At 44.1% G+C, this 14,669-nt stretch overlaps 2 long non-coding RNA genes across 2 annotated transcripts in view; both read left to right on the forward strand.

Moving 5' to 3' along the window:
- The window catches only part of LOC145525555 (uncharacterized), a 48,557-nt gene extending 48,073 nt beyond the window's left edge, over positions 1-484 (forward strand). The window contains exon 5 of the long non-coding RNA XR_014068288.1: positions 397-484. This is a non-coding gene — a long non-coding RNA (uncharacterized LOC145525555). The remainder of the gene's footprint in view (positions 1-396) is intronic.
- Positions 485-8,980: 8,496 nt separating this feature from the next.
- On the forward strand, positions 8,981-11,628 carry LOC145525556 (uncharacterized). The gene is made up of 2 exons (XR_014068289.1): positions 8,981-9,213; positions 9,300-11,628. It is a non-coding gene; the product is annotated as an uncharacterized LOC145525556 (long non-coding RNA).
- The last annotated feature ends 3,041 nt before the right edge of the window (positions 11,629-14,669 follow it).

A 14,669-nucleotide genomic window follows, 5' to 3' on the forward strand; every position in this document is an offset into this window, starting at 1 on the left:
TTCCACATCAAATGCTCTCCTTCAACTCACATTAGGAATATCATTTCCTTTCCCCAATTTCTGCAGCAGAGATATGTAAAGTGCTCAAAGCTATGCAAAGTACTTTTACATTCACCATCCTATCTGACCCTCACAGCAAATCTGTGAGACCACCCTGTGTTGTTAAATAAAACGATACTTAGGCAGGCAAAGGCTTTCCAAATCCCTCAGCCAGGAAATCTCAAAGATGTGCAATTAGAGGTTTTTTGTATTATTCTATTTTCTTTCCTCTAAAACTCATTGCATCTCTGCTTTTCAGCATTCCTTTTCAATTCATATCTATGATTATATTACAGAAATCTTAATTATCCTATGGTAGCTTTAAATCTTACTTGACATTCCCTCATCAATTTTCAGAAATTCATGTCTTCAACAGAAGTTTTTGGAACGGATGCTCTGTGTCAGATTCTAAGCTGAGCAGGGACATAAAAATGAGCAAAACAGACGTGACTTCTCCCTTCATGGAGCTTACAGTCTAGCATCCCTGTCACAGCCAGTCCAGAATTTAGCTGAATATGCCAAAATCTTAGCATCCAAGAGAATATGGTTCAACTACACTCAGAAATAGGGGATAAAGGACTTTTCATAAGGAAAGGAACTCAGAGTTTACTTCCTGAAAGTGCTCATTAGGAGAGATGATTCAAGAGGCTATGGTGAACCATCTTTAAAGAGGATACCTAGCTTTCTGGTTGTAACAGTTAAGTATGTAATGATTAGCTCATTAAGAGAACTTTCTTATCTTCCTTTTTTAACATGTGAAATTCTCAGACTGAGTCAGACATAGGAGGTCTGTAGTCTATGATTTTAAAACAACTTATTGATAACAGTAATGAGAACTGGAGTCAGGCTGACTCATGCAGCTAAACCACCGTCTACACTGGGGAAGAAGCCATAGGCCATTTTTGTCTGGAGCCCTTGTCGACAGTCCCATATCTGTAAATCTCACAAGGTTGTCATGTTCTCATTTATAATAAGCTATCAAAAATGATTGTTAGCAGAATTCTTTGAGAAAATATAGTCAAATGCACTATGAAAATTCTTCTTATATAGCCCCTCCTAGAAGCCCTGTCTTAAGATTTTCTTAAGCTCAAAGAGGCACAATTTTACACTAATAAGGAAGTTTCTGCCATCTGGTTTGGAGAATAAAAATGTGAAGCTCCAAAGGATTGGAGTTTCAGCTTCAGCATCAGTCCTTCCAATGAACACTCAGGGCTGATCTCCTTTAGGATGGACTGGTTGGATCTGCATGCAGTCCAAGGGACTCTCAAGAGTCTTCTCCAACACCACAGTTCAAAAGCATCAATTCTTCGGCGCTCAGCTTTCTTTACAGTCTAACTCTCACATCCATACGTGACTCCTGGGAAAACCATAGCCTTGACTAGATGGACCTTTGTTGTCAAAGTGATGTCTCTGCTCTTTAATACACTATAGAGGTTGAGTGCATGCTTGCTCAGTCACTCATTCGTGTGCAACTCTCCTCAACCCTACGGGGCTCCTCCGTCCATGGGATTCTCCAAGCAAGAATACTGGAGTGGGTAGCTATGCCCTCCTCATAGAGGTTGAATGCTACAGCACAGATTATAGATGTCTGTTTACTTGGAGAAAGATAAATTCCTGTGCACATCAATTTAATACAAGATAGATTGAGATTGGCCATGTAAAAGTGTAGGCAAAGGGCAAGAGGGCAGAGAGAGGCTGAATCTGAGGAGAAGGATCTGGGATGGTCACTTAGACTTGAATGTCGTGGGAGCTAGTCATTCAGTTTCATCTTCAGGATCCATGGGTTCCAGCTTCTGCTCCATCATTGGACAGTCTTGCCACACACACGCACTCCATTCTCCTGCATAGAGATTCCCACAAAATAAAAATGGTCCTGGTAAACTCTTAAGACTCCTCCAGCTCTGACCTCGCAGGATTCTTGCCGTGGCCTCCGCTGTTGGTGTCCTCCTCCGTCTGCCCTCGGGTATCCTGGTACCCACGTGTCTCTGACGCGTGGCATCTCAGCTGGTCCTGTCCCTCTGATATCAACCAGTGACTGATTACTTTACCGTCAGGAGCTCCAAGCTGAATAATGGATTATGGCAGTGTTCTTTGCATTTTGACAGAAGCCTTCTAGAATGAAGGCTTTAACACAACAAATTTATCAGAGTGATGGAAATTCAGGTACTTTTTGTTTTTAATCAAGTGGGCTGTGGGGCCTTTCCGAAATTATCCATGAACTTGACTGCCTTCGCATTCACTTCATCCTAGAATAATTAAGGAAAACCAGGTTTGGAGAAACCAAGCTTTCTGACTTGAATAGTTGTAAAATGGATTGGGCAGTGAATATATTAAAGAATTTGCTGTATAGAAACGTTGGCGATTACTCTTTGACCAGAAGATTTGAGTTAGCTCTGAAATCATTTCCCTGAAACAAACATGGGGGCATTGAACTGTGTGAATCACGAGGTTGCGCTTCCATGATAAATAACATGGTATCAGGTACAGCTTGGAGAGCGCATGAAGGAGCAGAGAAGGAGATGTGGAGAGGGGCTGCATCCCAAGTCCCTTTACTAACATCTCACTGACCTTCAGCATCGATGCACAGTGTGACTTCCTCCAGACATGGTCTGTCCTTCCCCACCTCTGGTGTGTGTGTCGGGGAGCAGGGGGGCACTCCGTCCACCCCATCCTCCTCTTGAAAGGACAGCCCCCCGATCCTGGCTCTGCTCTCCACACTTTCCTCTCTTCCTTTCTTTTTTTTTTTTAATTAATTTTTATTGGAGTATAGTTGCTTTACAATGTTGTGTTAGTTTCATAATACAAAGTTCGGCTTATCTACAAATATGGCAGGGACAAGGTTATTTAACAAATCTGGATTGTAACACCAAAGCTGCTTTGGAAATTGCTGCTTTGATGCATACCTAAGTAAAAAAGCAACATTACATGGAAAGTTGCAGTTCCTTGGTCGAACCACGGTATTTGAAGATTTAAGCTAAGATATCCTGTCAGAGAGGGTGCAAAGTCTAGAACACTTGGTCTTCAGGAATACCTACTTTAGGAGCTTGGTGCTGTTATCCTGTGGACTCTGATACACCTGGAAGAGTGTCACTGAGAGGACATGAAGACATCTGTGCAACCGGTGAACATGTTTCTGTGCAAAACAAACCTGAAGTTCCTATGAATTCCTGTAACATGCAGTTCATCATTTGATCCTGATACATGAAGTAGGATGGTGGGTTTGTGTCAGTGTTGCAAATGGCAGAAGTTCCCAAAGGTGGGGTGCCAAGCTCTAGTACTGTGCCTTGGCCACCTGATGCGAAGAGCTGACTCACTGGAAAAGACCCTAATGCTGAGAAAGATTGAAGGCGGGAGGAGAAGGGGATGACAGAGGATGAGATGGCTGGATGGCCTCACCGACTCGATGGACATGAGTTTGGGTGGACTCCGGGAGATGGTGATGGACAGGGTAGCCTGGCGTGCTGCAGTCCATGGGGTCACAAAGAGTCGGACATGACTGAGTGACTGAACTGAACTGAAGGAAATGTGTATTATTTTAAAAAGGTTTTGTTCCTTTGGGTTTTCTTTAGTTTCTGAGATACTTCTGAGTTACTGTACACCCAGGTGAATCAGCTGCATGTTTACATATGTCCACTCTTGGGGCATTTCCTTCCCATTAAGCCACCACAGAGCACTGAGCCCAGCTCCCCGTGCTCCCCAGTTCTTGCCAGTCATCTGTGTTATCCGCGGCGGCGGCAGCGTGCATTTGTCAACTCCAGTCTCTCAGTCATCCCAGCTACTCTTTTCCCTCTGTGGTGTCCGTATGTCTTTTCTGTACGTTTGTGTCTCTAGCTCTATTTTGAAATGAGATCATCTGTATCGTTTTTCTAGATTCCAGACATATGCCTTAATGTACAATATTTGTTCTTCTCTATATGACTTACTTCACTTTGTGTGACACAGATGTACCTCTCTTCCTCTCATTTACATTCCATCATAAATGTTGTCTCCCATAGAAGTCTGTCCTGCTGTCTTTGCTGGAAATCGTACACGCACCCCAGAACTGCCTCAGCACCCCACCTCTGTCTGTACTGTGATGAGAAGGTATTCTGCTGAAGGGGGTCTCGGGTCACACCCTGCACGGTCACAGAGAGGCTTGGCTACAGCGTGACGGTCATTCCGGACCTTGTTGAGAATCAGGCCTGCCTGAGTGACGGAAGGCTACGATAAGGTCGGGTACCAGTAGGGACTTTCCCGTCCCTTCCTGTGCCTCTACTAGGCAGCCTCTCAGACAGTCTCTGGTGACCTCTGCCTCCTGGTACACACGCCCTGTGTCACCTTCTCCACTGACTCCTTGAGCATAAGTAGGACATGGTGACTCCCTTGCAGTGGATAGAATATTGAGAAAGTAATGAGATGCTGAGATTAGCAAGATCTCTGTCTCTCTCTCTCTTTCTTCCTCTCTCCTTGCTCCCTCTCTTTCCCCCATGTTCCCTCGGAGGGCAGCCAGCTACCACGTTGTGAGTTTCCCTATGGAAACATCTACGTGGCAAAGAACTGAAGTCTCTGGCCAGCAGCCATGTGAGTGACTTTGGAAGCGGATCTGCCCCGAGTGCAGCCTTGAGATAAGACCACAGGCCTTGAGATAAGGCCTGGTCAGCACCCAGATTGCAGCCTGTAAGGGACTCTGAGCCAGAAGCACTCAGCTAAGCCACATCTGGGTTCTGGACCCACAGAAACTGTGAGTTAATAAATGTTCTTTATTTTAAGCCACTAAGTTTTGGGTTAATTTGCCATATAGCAGTCGAAAACTCATACATATCTAATCAAATGTGCCTTTCCAAAGCCTACATTTTTTTGGAAAAAAACCTTTTCCTTCTTGCCCTCTATCTGTCTCTCATGCTACAAATCAATCTTTGGCTTTTCTTATTTTTCCAGAAGTTTTTCTCTTTTTCAGGCAACATGCTGGTCTAAGATTAAGCTCAGAATTTTATCATTCCCATGAAATTGGTCCTTTTCCAAGAAATGGTATAGGTATCCAAAACTCAGAAAAATTCTTTCTTGTTAAAAATGTAGTCCTGCGAAGTTGTGATGAAATATTTTTTATCTGTATCTCCTACATGATTCTATTTGCTGACCCCTCAATTCAGATAGATGCCTATTTCATATTAATAAACCTGGACTATGAGGAGAAGAGCAAAGTCTGTTCAACTGTCTTGAAACAGCTGGGAAGTGCAAGCTTCTTAAGAACCCAACAGACTCCCAAGTGAATCGCTTTGGGGTCATTCGCTGACATTTTGAACATCCCTTTTACTTATTCATCACTTTCTTCCACAAGCCCCAGTGTGACCATCACTGGTGAGTGGCTTCAGCAGCTGAAAAGCAGGGGGCCCAACCCTATAGAAAGAGTCCCCAGGGTGGATCTTAACTTGTAAAGGTCACCGCTGACGCTGGAAGAAGAGATAACGATTGTCACCAACAGGGACTCTATTAATATTTCATCGAAGGCCTGTAAGGCTCCCTCCATGTCTGAATCCCGCACTGGCTCAGTATTAGACATTAGGTCAGTTCGCTTCGGCCTTCAAATTACTAAAAATTAACCCACAGCCCTTTAGTCAAATCAGCTCTAAAAACATGTATTGCATATAGGTCTGCTGGATGCAGCGGAGGTTGGAGAGAACAATGCAAAAAGCCCAAAGCACAGAGGTTTCTTTTCCACAAGTTCAGAGTCTGTACAGACCTTAAAAAAAAAAGGTTCAACAACAGCTCTACAATCAAGGACCTCAACGAACACCAAGCAGAAGACCTAGCATCTTAACTCCAAGGCTCTGCCAGCTTCGGTTTTTTCATCTGTACAGCAAAGAATCTGGGCTAGGCCAGGGTGCTGGAGTGGGCAGAATTCTAGAAAGGCCTCCCGAGATTCCCAGCCCTTCTTGTCATGACCTAGGTAGTCCCCTCCCCAAGAGCGTGCGTGGGAGCTATGTGTTGGGCTGGCCAAACATGTTGTTCAGGTTTTTCTATCACGTCTTATGGAAAAACCTAAATGAAATTTTTGGCCAACCCAACACGTGATGGGATCTCACTCTTGTGATTAAGTTATGTTGAAAGGAAGAAATGAAGGGATTTATTTATTTTAGAATATACAATTCTGTAACAGATCTCTTTTTTTCCAAATTAGTTTTTATTGGAGTATAGTTGCTTTACTGCTGTATTATTAGAAGTTTCTGTCATACAGCAAAGTGAATCAGCTATGCTCAGCTTAGTTGTTAAGTCACGTCCAACTCTTTGCAACACTAAGGACTGTAACCTGCCAGGCTCCTCTCCATGGGATTTTCCAGGCAAGAATACTGAAGTGCATTGTCTTTCCTCCTCTAGGGGAATCTTCCCAGCCCAGGGATCGAACCCACATCTCCTGTGTCTCCTGTATTGGCAGGCAGATTCTTTACCCCTGAGCCATCTGGGAAGCTCTACATGAACCAGCTACATGTTTACATAGATCCCTGAAATGAAGAGACTTTTAAAGATGTAGTTGAGGTCCCAAGTTAGTTGACTTTTCAGTTGATCAGAAGAGAGATGATCTGACTTAATCAGATGAAAGTCCTTAAAGGAGCTGTCTGGCCCTTGCTGAAAGGAGAGATTCTCCTGCAGACCAGGCAGCTCGGAGCTGCTGGGTAGTGAGGGAGCCTGTGAGGCAGCCATGCGACAAGGACTGTGTTCATCCTCCAGAGCTGAGCATGGCCCCAGCTGATAGTCAGCACAAAACACAAAGACCTTAGTCTCACAACCACCGAGAAACCAATTTGGCAAACAAAGGGGGCCTGAGCTCCAAGAGGAACATAGCCCAGGCCCCGTAGCTGCAGCTTTGTGGCACCCAAGTAGAAGACCCAGTCAAGTCAAGGAAGCTGTGAGATAGCGTGCGTATGCTTACAAGCCACCAGATTTGTAGTCACTGTTACACCGTCACGGAAAACTAATATAGATTTCAGAGTTCCATCTTTCTTGCTAATTACAGTGACTGAGAAGGTCTGCCTGGAGCACCATATTGAAAAAGACTCAAAATCTGCGCCTAAGTTTAACTACAAAAAGGGTCATAATTGATTAACAATGTGTTCCATGGGTGTTGATCAGTTAGGACTCCTCTGATTGCAAGCATCAGGAAGCATCACACAAGTTGGCTTAAGGAGGGAAAAAGAATTGTCAGACCTGGCATTTATACCAGAAAAACTTTACTGAACCTTCCTGGGTGGTGAACATTGCTCTAAGCACTGAGGTTAACTCAGAAGTGAAGGCCTTGTGTTCACAGAGCTCAAACTCTAGTAAGTTATTAAAATGAAAAGGCCAGGGATAGAGCTGACTTCAGGCATTGATTCAGGAGTTTAGTGTATAATCTCCATGTTATAGGCACTTTAGGCTTCAGGCTTACATTTTCTCTGTTACACATCAAATGGGAAAAGATTTTTCTTCATCTCATTACTCAAGCAGATAGCCCAAGATCCCCTCTTTAATGGGTCCAGATTGAACGGGTGTGCATTTCGTCACTAAGTCATGCCCGACTCCTTACAACCCCATGGACTGTAGCCTGCCAAGCTCCTCTGTCCATGGGATTCTCCAGGCAAGAAGACTGGAGTGGGTTGCCATGCCCTCCTCCAGGGGATCTTCCCAACCCAGGTATCGAACCTGCGTCTCTTGAATTCTTTTCCACTGTGCCACCTGGGAAGCCTGGTCCTGACTGAATAGGCTTGGGTTACATATCCATCCCCAAAGCCCAACACTATGCCCTGGAAAAAGCAGTATCCTCCTGGGTTAAGCTGGATGCTATGAATCTCATGTCTGTGCCCCTCCCCACCCAAATTCATACGCTGAAGCTCTAACGCTCAATGCAATGGTGTTTGCGAATCAAATGATTCAATAGATAAGAAACAGAACAGTGTCTGACATATAGTTCACACTAGGTATATGATAGTTATTATCATCACTCTTCATACATTCAACACACATTTGTTGAAAATACATGTTCCAAGAGCTAAGTTAGGTGCTCGAATTGCATAAATGTCAGTCTCTTCCATGGAGAGCTCAACATAGATTTTTTTTTTTGTTTTTAATTGCAAAATGAGATCATTAGTACAACAGAAGACTGAAATACCTTGGGAGCCCAGAGGAGGGAGCCTAACATCAGAAGAATGAGGGAAAACTTAGCAGAGAAGAGACTATCGCGACTGCTCCTCACCTGGATAAGCCATGTAAATAAGACCAAAGAGAATTAGGGAGGTGGGTAAAGCAATAGAAGAATTAAAAACAGCTATATCTTAGAAACATGGTGCAGACTGAATAAAAAAAAAAAGCAAGAATGAGATCTGTAACCCTAAACAATTTCTGTAAAGACTCAGACAGGAAAAACAACCTACAGTTTGCAAAAATACACACATTTTAAAAAATGTATATGAAACATTTAAAATGGGATTAGAGTATTAGGATTTAAAAATATCAATGAAATTTTAAAAACAAAGACAAAGCATGATCATGAACACCCAGTGGTGATAATATTCTATGAACTAAAAGCCAGAGAAGTGAGGGGCGGTCTGGGGGAGCAAAGAGACTAGGTACAGAATATTGAATCTAAAATTCTGAAGGTGTCTTATCAGTGGTGGTAGAATAAGGCCACAGGGTTTTCTCAAAAGTTACGTTATGGACAGTCTACACACACACACAGGCAAGTTTGAATGTGGAAAGGAGCCTGCATTAGCCCACCTGGCCCTCTTGAGCAGTTAGAAATAGGTGCCTCTTCCCCTGGATAAACACAGTGATAGACACACAGCTCAGCAAGCAAAGCACAAGCCAGATTTTAGCACCACTCACGCCCTCGACAGGGCACCCTGTGCCGGATGCAACCACGCAGCCGGAAGAGGTGATCGTGCGGTAGTTATTCCCTTCCGTCACGCCTCCGGGAAACAAACCAAAAACTGCGCGACCCCGAGCTACTCACAAACTAAGGAAGCAAAGATGCCGAACGCGCAGACGGTGAGAGCACCCCGCTGGCAAATCCAAGAGCACCAAGCCTGGGGCAGGAAGGTTTCCAACCCCAGCTCTGGCATCGGAGCACCCCTGGGTTTGGAAAAGTCTGTGTCTTACAAAGCAACATAACACCCTGTCATCTTCAAAGGGAAGGTCTACAGCGCTGCTCTCAGGAACGTTCAGGTCAGCAAATGACTCTTTAACCTCAAATTATTTTCTTTCTGCCCAAGACTGTTTGACCCAAATACTGCCTTTCTTTCTCTGGCCAGGGACCTTCCTGAAGAAGTTTTACCCCATGACCCAGCCTCTGAAGAATAGGGGGCTGCTAACATGTGAAAAGGGGAGTGGAGAGTGACAGAGGATGCGTCGTGGAGGGGTTAACAGTCACAAGCAGCCTGAAGTGCTGAAGAGCAAATCCTAATCAAAGTGGCTTATTTACTTGAAAAGAGAATTCAGAGCTTGGAACGGACTTTGCACTTGACAACCACGGCGTGGTGTGCGGTGCAGTCCTAGAGGTTTTATATCCTTGAGTTCATGGGAAGTTCACAGCGATCCTCTACACTTGGCGCTGAAACCATTCCTGGTGCTGGAGGAGGAAGACGAGAAGGACCATCACAGACAAGGAGTGGGAGGGTTCAGGTCTAAGGTAAGGAGGCCGTGCCAGCTCCTGAACAAAGGACAAAGCATTTTTAATTGCAGCAGGACATGATGGGCAATATCACATGGGTGCTAGGTAATAGAGTTTGCAGACAAATGGATCTGTCTTCTATCCAGCTAGAGGGGACTTGGATAAGTCCATTCACCATTTTAACTTTATTTCCTTATTTGCAAAACAGGATATAATTATAATACTCACATTGTAGGATTGCCAAGAGGGGTAAAGGTTTATAAAGTGCTTCATCGAATGCCTATCACATAGTAAGTATCCAGTAAATAGAAGTTATTACTCATTCATGTATTCATAAGTATTACTGAGTGTTTATTTTGAGACAATCACTGGTCCAAGCCCAGAGGTACAGTGTTCCACACACACAGAAAAACATATGTTGTGGTGTTTGTGCCCTTGAAGGACACAGCCTAGTGGGGTAATAGGCAGTAATGAAATAATCACCAAAAATGTTAGTTATGAATTATTCTAAGTGCTATAAAATCACACAGTGACAAAACATTGTAAAACTGGAAATAGCACAAAGTGAAGGAATCTGAGATTTATTGGTCTCATGCATGGTCAGTCGTGTCCAACTCTTTGCAACCCCATGGACTGTAGCCCACCAGGCTCCTCTGTCCATGGAATTCTCCAGGCAAGACTGGTGCGGGTTGCCATTTCCTCCTCCATTGGATCTTCCCTGCCCACATCTCCTGTGCCTCCTGCATTGGCAGGTGGATTCTTTTACCACTGAGCCATGTGCGAAGCCCAGGTCTAGGGATGTCTCATCTAGAAAGGATCCGGAAACAAAGCAGAATTTGAACTGAGATGTGAAAAGTGAACAGGAGCTAACAAACGGAAGTGAGAAAGCACTCTATAAAAGAAGCAGCAGCCTGAGGCAAGTGCCTGAAATGGGAGAGTGTGGTGCAGTCCAGGAAATGAAAGATGAGTGTGGCTGAGGAACCAAGGTAGAGAGAAAGAGTCATGGAAGATAAAGCCGGGGGGAGAGGGCTACCTGGGCAGGAGTCGCGCCTAGTGGGCTGTGGTGGGAATCAATAAGAAGCCACCAAGAATTTTCATTTTATGAAGGCTGGCTTGTCAGAAACAGTGGGATAACATATTCACATGAGGATTTGACAAGATGGTTCTTGCTATTTTTTTTTAAGGGTTTTTTTTTTTTGGATGTGGACCATTTTTAAAGTCTTGATTGAATTTGTTACAACATTGCTTCTGTTTTATGCTTTGGTTTTTTGGCCGCGAGGCATATGAAATCTTAGCTCCCCAACCAGAGATCAAGCCCCCACCTCCTGCATTGAAAGACGAAGTATTAACCACTGGACCACCAGGGAAGTCCCGAGAGGACTCCTGCTATTTATGTGGAAAACAGATGAGAAGGAAAAGATAGAATGGACACTGGGGAATTCTTTCTGCAATGCTGACAGTGGTCAAAGCTAGAGATGATGATGGCTTGGGATGGCAATAGAGAAAATAGCACAAAATGAAAGAGTCTGAGATTTATTTAATAAATTGAACTGCTGGATTAAAGGATATGGAGGGTAAGGAAAAAGGAAGAATCCAGAATGTCTTAAAGGTTTCTGGAAGAGCCGCTTGCTGACATCAGGATCACTGGAGAAGTCCCAATCTGGGGGGAAAATGATATATGAACTTCTCTGTGGCTACGATGAGGCTAAAATGTCTTTGGGATATCCAGGTAGACACATTGTGCAGATGTATGTTTCTAGACTTCAAAGAGAGGTCTAGGCTATGGATATGTTCTTAATGGTCATTGGCATATAGAAGGCATGAGTGAAATCATATAGGATGAGGCTAGGGAGTAAGCTTTCTTAAGTGGCTTTAGACCAAGCCCTAGGGAATCTCAACATAATGATTAAGTAGTGGAGGATAAGTCAGAAAAGAAAATAGAAGAGGAATAGTCTAAGGTAAGAAGAAAACCAAGAAAATGTTCAGTAGGAAAAGCCAAGGGAAGAGAGTTTGAAGGCATCAACATTATTCGATGCTGCTGTTCAGTTCAGTTCAGTCGTTCAGTCGCATCCGACTCTTTGCGATCCCATGAACTGCAGCATGCCAGGCCTCCCTGTCCATCACCAACTCCCAGAGTTTACCCAGACTCATGTCCATTGAGTCGGTGATGCCATCCAACCATCCTCTGTCATCCCCTTCTCCTCCTGCCTTCAATCCTTCCCAGCATCAGGGTCTTTTCCAATGAGTCAACTCTTCGCATGAGGTGGCCAAAGTATTGGAGTTTCAGCTTCAACATCAGCCCTTCCAATGAACACCCAGGACTGATCTCCTTTAGGATGGACTGGTTGGATCTTCTTGCAGTCCAAGGGACTCTCAAGAGTCTTCTCCAACACAACAGTTCAAATGCATCAATTTTTTGGCGCTCAGCTTTCTTCACAGTCCAACTCTCACATCCATACATGACCACTGGAAAAACCGTAGCCTTTGTTGGCAAAGTAACATCTCTGTTTTTAAATATGCTGCTGATAATTATGCAGATTGAGTGTCATAACTCACAGGCCTATTTGTTATTCAACAGCTTAAAATTGCCCACCTTCAATCAGGAGAAAAAAGAAAAACTTAAGGCTCAAATTTTAAATTATTTGCCTAAGCTTATGCAGCCAGGAGGTAGTGGGCAGGATTTTCAATCCAGATCTTGCACCAAAGCCCATTCTGTGAAGGTTCTCTTGGACTCGACTGTCTTCCTTGGGGATTAAACACAAGAGATCCTCACCATGGAGATGTGGTTTGGAAAACTAGAACTATCTGACACTCAGCACTTGGCAGCAACTTGTCTCCTCTCCTCCCAATGACTGCATGTCTCCATAGAAGAAAATCGTGTGTTGTTTCTGCATAAGTAAGTAATGGAGAGGTTGCCACAAGAGACAGGACAAGGAGACAAGGCAACTGTGTCACATGCCAGGATTTACCTCAAGGATAGCTGTGATTGCACCTGGAATCTTGACTGGAATCAAGGGCCTCTGGGAAACTGGAGAACTCCTGGCCACAGTCTCTTTTCAGAACAGCTGCTGAGAATCTATACAGAAACTTAATGCATATATGTGAAATCTAGAAAAATGGTACATATGAACCTATTCGCAGGGCAGGAATAAAGAGGCAGACGTAGACACAAAGAATGGATATGTGGACAGAGAGGAAGCGGAAGGTGGGACAGATTGAAAGGGTAGCTTTGACAAAAGCCCATATTTACACTACCATGTGTATAATAGACAGCTAGTGGGAGCCTGCTGTATAGCACAGGGAACTCGGCTTGCTGCTCGTGATGACCTGGGGGGGGCGGTTGGAGAGAGGTGGGAGGGGGTGGGAGACAGGCTCTAGAGGGATATTCAGTTCAACTCAGTTCAGTCACTCAGTAGGGTCCGACGCTTTGTGACCCCATGGACCACAGCACACCAGGCCTCCCTGTCCATCACCAATTCCCGGGGTTTACTCAAACTCACATCCATTGAGTCAGTGATGCCATCCAACCATCTCATCCTCTGTCGTCCCCTTCTCCTCCCACCTTCAATCTTTCCCAGCATCAGGGTCTTTTACAATGAGTCAGTTCTTTGCATCAGGTGCCCAAAGTATTGGGGTTTCAGCTTCACCATCAGTCCTTCCAATGAATATTCAGGACTGATTTCCCTTAGGATAGACTGGTTGGATCTCCTTGCAGTCCAAGGGACTCTCAAGAATCTTCTCCAACAGCACAGTTCAAAAGCATCAATTCTTTGGTGCTCAGCTTTCTTTATAGTCCAACTCTCACATCCACACATGACTACTGGAAAAATCATAGCCTTGACTAGACGGACCTTTGTTGGGAGAGTAATGTCTCTTCTTTTTAATATGCTGTCTAAAGGGATATAGGTGTATGTATACCCAATTCATGTTGTTGTACAGCAGAAACTAAGACAACATTGTAAAGCAATTATACTCCAGCCTTTTAAAAAAGAAAGAGCCCAACACACACACACACACAAAAAACCTTAAAAACTTAAGTTAGAAACAATCTTATTCACCTGAAAAAAGCCACAATTCTGAGTTCAGCATAAGCTATTACTCGAATCCATTCCCACTCCAAACAGCTAGGTCCCAAGAATATACTGTATGTCAAGTCTGAGAGATCCAATTTTATCAATTCTTCTTTCCTTTCAACACTCGACTTCCCTCTCAACCCCTGCCTTAGCATCATTAAGATCATTTTCCTATGGTCTTTATCCTTGTTCATGTCAGATACCCCATGAGACCCAGGACTCCCAGCTCATCCCCATCCACTAATTCTAAGGCCTATATGGCTCTACCATATTTTTTTAACTCATCCTCCACCCTTGTCCTTCTGAAATCATTTCCCAATGACTCTGGAACTCAAAATCTGTCATCAGTAAACTCCCCTGGATCCGCAAGCTCTTGCCTCTCAGCTCCGTATTCTAACTGTAACCTGGTTCTCCCTCGAGGAGCCTGAAGGCATCTCAGATGCCTGCTCTCTTCTCGCCCACACCTGCGGCTCTGGAACTGGAGTCGGGGTAAATACCCTCTTTATCACTTCACTGATGCTTCAAGATCATGGTCCCTCCTTCCTCGTCAGCAAAGTTAAGCTCTGAATCTCACACTGTGAAACCACGCCTGCACTACCTCTTGAGGTTGCATTAGATGCCTATACCTTCCAAATTCAAATATCTAACCAGGACCCTCCCCTTTATCTAGATTCTTATACCCAACAGCTCGCTTTATATCTCTACTTGAATGTCTAGTAAATATCTCAAACTCAGTGTATCACAAATCCAAAGATTTTCCCTCTCTAAAACCTGCTCATCCTACAGCATTTCCTGTACCATTTAAGGGTGAATTCATCCTATCAGCTGCTCAGGCCAGACACCCTGGACTCATCCTTAATTCCTACCTTTTGTCACATCCAATCTGTTGGCAAATTGTCTAAGAAACAGCCTCTTCCTGTGTCTACAACTTCAAGATA

This window comes from Giraffa tippelskirchi, chromosome 11 (genome assembly GCF_054371585.1).
Source record: "Giraffa tippelskirchi isolate mGirTip1 chromosome 11, T2T-mGirTip1v1.2.pri, whole genome shotgun sequence".
Lineage (NCBI taxonomy): Eukaryota > Metazoa > Chordata > Mammalia > Artiodactyla > Giraffidae > Giraffa > Giraffa tippelskirchi.